We start from the raw sequence: 7,079 nt of genomic DNA on the forward strand, positions 1-7,079 counted from the left end.
TGCTTTGTGAGAGCACCCAGGTTGGTGGAACACCTATGAACCTGGTTGGAGCCAAACAAACCTTGGCATTGAAATGAGGCTTTGACTTGGGGAGGGTGACATCTCTGAGCCTTGGTCTGCTCATGCATAAAAAGGGGGGGGGTAATAATAGTGCTTACCTCATAGCATTATTATAAGAATTCTGGTGTATACTGAACAATTAAAATTATGCAATAATAACAATAACTGTCTGTTGCTCCTCAAAAGACAACACTTGGTGAAGTGAGAATTTAAGGAGCCACTTTCTAGAACCTTCTGAACAGGAAGGCCAAAGGTTTTCTCTGCTCCCCTTTGAAACCTCACATTTGGGCAATAGAATCATACTACTAAGTTGTCTCTATTCCTGATGTTTTTCATATCATTTTAAAGTCTGAAGATAAATTTTCCCCAGTCACCATAAAACATATAAGTGTTTGCATAGCCCCAAATATCTGTGTCCAAACACTGTCTCCCAGATTGTTGTTTACACCTGGAATTGGCACAAGAACTCCTACGAACCTTGCATCAAAATTTGTGGTTTTGAAAATAGGCTCAACCTCAGCTCAGCTGGGGTGGGGATCCAGGGTGGGGGAAATACTTTGGAGTAACCCCTGAGATAAGATCACAGCAGGGGTGTCCCTGAGTTTGTTTTGTTTTTCACCCTGAGTTTTCAAGCACACTATTGGAGACCATTTTGATTCTTGGATTTTTTTCCTGTGTCCGTTACCCACAGCATTTCAGAGTGAAAATGCTCCTGACTTAGATAATGCTATCAAAAGAGTACACACAAGAGCTGACACCTTGGACACAGTGGTGAAGGAGCAGGTTATAGAAGGTAGGAAGAAAAAAATGAAAGAGGGAAGCTGGGATCATGGAAGTGAACATGACTGAAACACTATTTCTCTTCAGGGCTGGTCTCAATTCAGAATGTTGTATGCATATTCACTAACTTTCTTTTCAATGTTTCCAAGTTAAAAAAAAGTTAAGAATAGTTACCCCTGCTTAAGTAAGAAGTTACAGAAGAACCTTGACAGAAGAATAAAAATAATGGCCAGTCTAGAATTAGAGTAGCCTTGAGGAAGAGACCTAAAGAGGAGCTTGGGATCTTAATTCCCTGACCACAGACTGAACTTGGGCCCTCTGCACTGAAAGTTTGGAGTCCTAGCCACTGGACTGCCAAGGAAGTCCCACAAATATGGAATTTAGATTCAGTTCTTTTTGGCAGTCCATAGTTCTCCACTTGTGTTCTTCATAAGAAGTAGACTTCAAAGGGGTCCTGGGGCATTAAATTACAGAAAGTGCTGAGTTAAACTGAATCCTTCCAGATCCCTTCTGAAGGGCCAAACTCCTCCAGCTCTCTATGTTAGGGTTCAAACTTTACTCTCATTATTGCCCTCCTGCCTCCAGCAGTCTTTTCAGACATATTTTTTCCTCATGAAATTTTAATATTACAGATACACTTCATATGTTTTATGGACTGTTTGTATATCTGTGCCTTATACATAAAGTGGAACTTCCCAGGTGGTGCTAGTGGTAAAGAGCCTGCCTCCCAATGCAGGAGATGCAAGAGATGTGGGTTCGATCCCTGGGTTGGGAAGATCCCCTGGAGAAAGGAACGACAACCCACTCCAGTATTCTTGCCTGGAGAATCCCATGGACAGAGGAACTTGGAGAGCTATAGTCCATGGGGTCCCAAAGAGTCACACACAATTGAAGCAACTGAGCACACAGGCATAAATAGAGTGAAAATTTTTTTCATCATCCAAGAACCAATGTTCTCCTCTCTTTGGGGACAATGTTGCCTTGTTGTCAGTGCATGCTACATGTGGGTGAACACTGAACCCTTCCAGTGACTAAGAGGAGAAGGTAAGTGAGGCTTCTCACCCTTATTTGACCCTGTGGAGGCAAAACTTTCAGGATCACTTCAGTGAAGTAATGCACATTTGCAACAGTGCTTCGAGCTAATAATAGCTATGATAACATCCCCAGATAACGATTTCATGATGGATGCTGGGAAGAAAGGACAATTGATTCAGTTCCAGTCTCAGGGGCTTAAAAAATATGAATGTGTGGGTCCCACTCCTGGAGATTTGGACTATACTGGTCTGGGTGCTAGAGATTTTAAAAGCTCCTCGGGTATTTCAGTATGCCAGCAAAGTTAAGAAGTGCTAACTTCCAAGACTTTAATGTGAATAAAAATAACTTAAATCTTTTTTATAGCTTTATTGATATAGAATTGACATATGATATTATGTAAGGAAAAACATCTATTTCTGCTTTATTGACTATGCCAAAGACTTTGATACTGTGGATCACAATAAACTGTGGAAAATTCTGAAAGAGATGGGAATACCAGACCACCTGACCTGCCTCTTGAGAAATTTGTATGCAGGTCAGGAAGCAACATTTAGAACTGGACATGGAACAACAGACTAGTTCCAAATAGGAAAAGGAGTACGTCAAGGCTGTATATTGTCACCCTGCTTATTGAACTTATATACAGAGTACATCATGAGAAATGCTGGGCTGGAAGGAGCACAAACTGGAATCAAGATTGCCAGGAGAAATATCAATAACCTCAGATATGCAGATGACACCACCCTTATGGCAGAAAGTGAAGAGGAACTCAAAAGCCTCTTGATGAAAGTGAAAGTGGAGAGTGAAAAAGTTGGCTTAAAGCTCAACATTCAGAAAACGAAGATCATGGCATCTTGTCCCATCACTTCATGGCAAAGAGATGGGGAAACAGTGGAAACAGGGTCAGACTTTATTTTTGGGGCTCCAAAATCACTGCAGATGGTGATTGCAGCCATGAAATTAAAAGACGCTTACTCCTTGGAAAGAAAGTTATGAACAACCTAGATAGCATATTGAAAAGCAAAGACATTACTTTGCCAACAAAGGTCCGTCTAGTCAAGGCTATCGTTTTTCCAGTGGTCATGTATGGATGTGAGAGTTGGACTGTGAAGAAGGCTGAGTGCCAAAGAATTGATGCTTTTGAACTGTGGTGTTGGAGAAGACTCTTGAGAGTCCCTTGGACTGCAAGGAGATCCAACCAGTCCATTCTAAAGGAGATCAGTCCTTGGTGTTCTTTGGAAGGAATGATGCTAAAGCTGAAACTCCAATACTTTGGCCACCTCATGTGAAGAGTTGACTCATTGGAAAAGACTCTGATGCTGGGAGGGATTGGGGGCAGGAGGAGAAGGGGACGACAGAGGATGAGATGACTGGATGTCATCACCGACTCAATGGACGTGAGTTTGTGTGAACTCAGGGAGTTGGTGATGGACAGGGAGGCCTGGCGTGCTGCAATTTATGGGGTTGCAAAGAGTTGGACATGACTGAGTGACTGAACTGAACTGAAGGTGTAGAAGGTGATGATTTCATATATGTATATATTGTGAAATGATTGCCAAGGTTAGTAAAGACATCCGTCACCTCACACAGTTACTTTTTTTTTTTTTCTTGTCTTTCTGTATCTGGCTTATTTCACTTAGTATAATGCCCTCAGTACATCTAACTTGTCACAAATGGCAGGATTTCCTTCTTTTTTAATGGCTGTATACACACACACACACACACACACAGGTTGGAAACTGTTGATGGGCAGTTGACACAAAGACCACAAAGGAACATCTAAAGAAATGTGAGAAAATCAAAATTGCATGTTGTTGTGGAAGACAAGGAAAGAAAATTTTAGAAAGAGGACACGGTCAGTCACATTTAGTGATGCTGAAAAGAAGGGTAATTGAAGGATTGGAAGTTTCCATTAGCCTTAGCAACCAAAAGATCACTTGTGAAAGTGGTTTCTTGGTGGTGGTTGGTGGTGAGGGCAGAGACAAGACTGTGGTTGGTGGAGAAGTGGGTGTTAATGACAAACTGTGGGAAATGCTTTAAAAGAAGTTTGGCAGTGAAGGTCAAGAGAGACAGGGCAGTGGTCTGGCAAAGAGATATGTGACCAAAGAGCAATATTTTTAAAAAATGTGTGCATGTTTAAATGCTGATGGGAAGAAGTTGATGGGGAGGAAGAGATTTTAGACAGAAGAAGAGAGGGCAGTCAATTGGGAAGATGCCAGAAAAAGCAGGAGGGAAAGATGGAACTTCCCCAGTGGCTCAGTGGTAAAGAACCCGCCTTAAAGGACAGACGGGTTTGATCTCTGGGTCGGGAAGGAGGAGGACGGCATGGCAATCCACTCCAGTATTCTTGCCTGGAGAATCCCATGGACAGAGGAGCCTGGCAGGCTACAGTCCATGCGATCACAAAGAGTCAGATAAGACTGAGCAAGTAGACAACAACAACAAAAAAGGTAGATCCTAACAGGAAGATGACCACTCATCCTAACTTAGGAATAAGATGCAGCCAAGATTACAAATGTGGTGGTAGAGATCTGAAGAAAGCTATATCTGATGATTCCTATTTTCCATGAGAAGAGAGATAAAAGTTATTACCTGAGAGTAGAGATAGAGGCAAGTATTATGATCAATGGTTTGCAGAAAGTGGAAGAGATTTGATCTAGTTATTGTTCAGAGTGGGCAATCAGTGAATTTCTAGACTAGGTTTAAAGGACCACTGGAGGTGAATAATTATGAATCTACAATGCAATGAATTTACCTTGCTGCGTGATATTTTCGGGTAGTTGCTCAGCCAAACCAGGAAAGGTATAAAAATAGTAGATAATTTTATTGAATCCACTCAAGTTTGGAAATTTCTTAGATAGTAAGTGGGTGAGGTGAGTGAACTTTCCCCACACCCTTCTTTCGGCACAAAATTTAAGGAGGTGCTCATTCTCACATCATGGAAATGTAGGCTTGGCACCTGACAGTGAGTGGCTCCTTATGTTTTGAGGGTGGGGAAGTAGAGGTGGGGGATAGTCTTACCTTACTGTAGGCCAGGCCCTGCACAAATAAGTTTGGTATATTGGCAGTATGGTCCTGAAGAATATTGTTGTTGTTTAGTTGCTAGTAATGTCTGACTCTTTTGTGATGCCATGGACTGTAGCCTACCAGGCTCCTCTGTCTATGGGATTTCCCAGGCAAGACTATTGGAGTGGGTTGCCATTTTCTGCTCCAGGAGATCTTCCTGACCCAGGGATCAAACCCACATCTCCTGCATTGCAGGCAGGTTCTTTACCACTGTGCCACCTGGGAAGCCAAAGAATATTGACAAGAGAGTAGTTACAGTGGTGGACCCTATCATGTAAGATGGATGGAGAGGAAACTAAAAATGGGAAACAGTAGAGGGAAGAAGCCACTGGGGGAAACTGACTGAGTAAATAGATAAGCAATGGAGTTGTAGTTAGGAAGGGATGTCTCAAGTTGTGGTCTTAGAGGTAGAGCAAATCTGGGGTCCCAAAATATTCCAATGTGAGACAGAAGATACGGGGGACTGAGGTAGAGGTCAAGGAACTTCAAGATCAAGGTGTTGAATGAGTTGCCCATATATCTGTTGGCTTCAGACAGAATGTCTGTTGAGAGTTGGGATAGAATGGAAAAATGGGCCTACTGCCAGAGTCCCTGGTGAATACAGAGGAATATCTAGGAGACCAAGAGATGACAGCGACAGGAAGGTTAAAGTTACACTGATTGGTGTTCCCTGATTCTTGAATGTCTCAAAAGGAGCTGGGATTTGGGGGCGGGGGGGAGGGGCGGTGTTTGTTTTTCTTGTTTGTTGTTTTTGTTGACAAGAGAGTGGAGAGGAAGTAGGTTGAAAGTGGCTTTGGAGAATGAAGAAGAAACTGGCCTTGCTGTACGAAGAAGTGTGGGTACATGCCCTGCAATCAGCTCAAGCAGCAACTAGGGTTATATTCTCTTCGCTGAAAGAGCCAGGTCTCACTTAAGGTTAGGTCATGAAGTGAACTTGTTAAACAAGCCATGTGAGTTCCAGAGGATTGCAGGGGGTGTACTGAAGCGTGGCATAATTAGCTGACTCATGGGCTTGAGGAGAGAGTAAGTCACAACGGGTCCCAGAAAGGATGGCGGGCACCTGAAAACTACCACATGGGGGCTTAAGTTTTATTTTATTTTTTTCTCATGATCTTTAGGGATAAAACAGCAATCAGAGATGACAGGGGAAACCTGATTATGACTTCCATTACCTTCATATCTTTTTTTCAGCCCAGTGGATAACAAAAATAAAAATAGTAATACTAATTTGTAAATTTCTCCACGATCCAACGAATGTTGGCAATTTGACCTCTGGTTCCTCTGCCTTTTCTAAACCCAGCTTGTACATCTGAAGTTCTTGATTCACATACTGATAAAGCCTAGCTTGAAGGATTTCGAGTGTAACCTTGCTAGCATGTAAAATGAGTGCAATTGTACAGTAGGTCGAACATTCCTTGGCATTGCCCCTCTTTAGGACTGGAATGAAAACCAGTCAATCCTAAAGGAAAGCAACCCTGAATAATCACTGGACAGACTGATGCTGAAACTCCAATACTTTGGCCACCTGATGGGAAGAGGCGACTCATTGGAAAGGACCCTGATGCTGGGAAAGACTGAGAGCAGGAGGAGAACAGGACGACAGACGATGAGATGGTTGGATGGCATCACGGACTTGATGGACATGAGTTTGAGTGACCACCAAGAGATAGTGAAGGACAGAGGAGCCTAGCATGCTACAGTCCATGAGGTCACAAAGAGCTGGACACAGCTTAGCTACTGAACAACAACAACAACAAATTTTAAATTTAGAAAATACCATAGAGTGGAAGTGAGAAATAGATTTAAGGGACTAGATCTGATAGATGGAGTGCATGAATGAACTATGGAATGAGGTTCGTGACATTGTACAAGAGACAGGGATCAAGACCATCCCCATGGAAAAGAAATGCAAAAAAGCAAAATGGCTGTCTGGGGAGGCCTTAAAAATAACTCTGAAAAGAAGAGAAGTGAAAAGCAAGGAGAAAAGGAAAGATATAAACATCTGAATGCAGAGTTCCAAAGAATAGCAAGGAGAGATAAGAAAACCTTCTTCAGCGATCAATGCAAATAAATAGAGGAAAACAACAGAATGGGAAAGACTAGAGATCTCTTAAAGAAAATCAGAGATACCAAAGGAA

The sequence above is a fragment of the Bos javanicus genome, chromosome X, assembly GCF_032452875.1.
Source record: "Bos javanicus breed banteng chromosome X, ARS-OSU_banteng_1.0, whole genome shotgun sequence".
Lineage (NCBI taxonomy): Eukaryota > Metazoa > Chordata > Mammalia > Artiodactyla > Bovidae > Bos > Bos javanicus.